This window comes from Priapulus caudatus, unplaced genomic scaffold, assembly GCF_000485595.1.
Source record: "Priapulus caudatus unplaced genomic scaffold, Priapulus_caudatus-5.0.1 Scaffold2359, whole genome shotgun sequence".
In the NCBI taxonomy this organism is placed as follows: domain Eukaryota; kingdom Metazoa; phylum Priapulida; class Priapulimorpha; order Priapulimorphida; family Priapulidae; genus Priapulus; species Priapulus caudatus.
This window is the reverse complement of record NW_014579420.1, coordinates 14743-15604: the sequence shown is the minus strand read 5'-3', so window position 1 is coordinate 15604 and position 862 is coordinate 14743.

The window sequence follows — 862 nt, the reverse complement described above, 5'->3', positions numbered from 1 at the left end:
GTATGTATGTATAGTATAATAATTAATATAATATATATAAAATATATATATGTGTGTGTGTGTGTGTGTGGTGTGTGATGTGTGATGTGTGTTGTGTCGGGTGTGTGTTGTGTGTTGTGTGTGTGTGTGGTGTGTTGGTGCTGCTGTGTGTGTGTGTGTGTGCCTGTCTCTCTCTCCGTCTCTCAATCTCTTCTCTGTCTCTGTCTCGCTGTCTGTTTTTCTCTACAGTTTTCTGAATTTCATCAGCTTGTGTCGCAACCGTTGCGATAGGTCGGACTAAGACCAACATAGATTGCACGTGCTCCGGACCTAGTATTGTTCCCTAAGCTCGAATGAACGATTAGCGTGTTCCTACGATCAATCTAATGCTCGTTCTAAACACGTCTGATCAGCTCTACATCCTTGCTTATTAGAGATAATGTAAATTCAATACTCTTGGCACCGGCGTTAAGTTGAAGTCTGCTGATTGCAAGAATTGAAGTCCACCGCAAATAGCGTAGGAAACGTGACGGCCGCACCTTGACGCCGCGTGTGACGATGATTAACTATTAGGAACACAGCTACGCAGACAGGCATGACTCATTCCTTGTTTTCTTTAACTTCCTTTTTTTGTGGGGCTGTGACATTTTGTTGTTGTTTGTGTTTCGACGGGGGCTGTGTTTGTCACCATGCACGATATATAGAGATAGAACGACGGGGGCTGTGTTTGTCACCATGCACGATATATAGAGATATGACGACGGGGGCTGTGTTTGTCACCATGCACGATATATAGAGATAGGACGACGGGGCTGTGTTTGTCACCATGCACGATATATAGAGATAGGACGACGGGGGCTGTGTTTGTCACCATGCACGATAT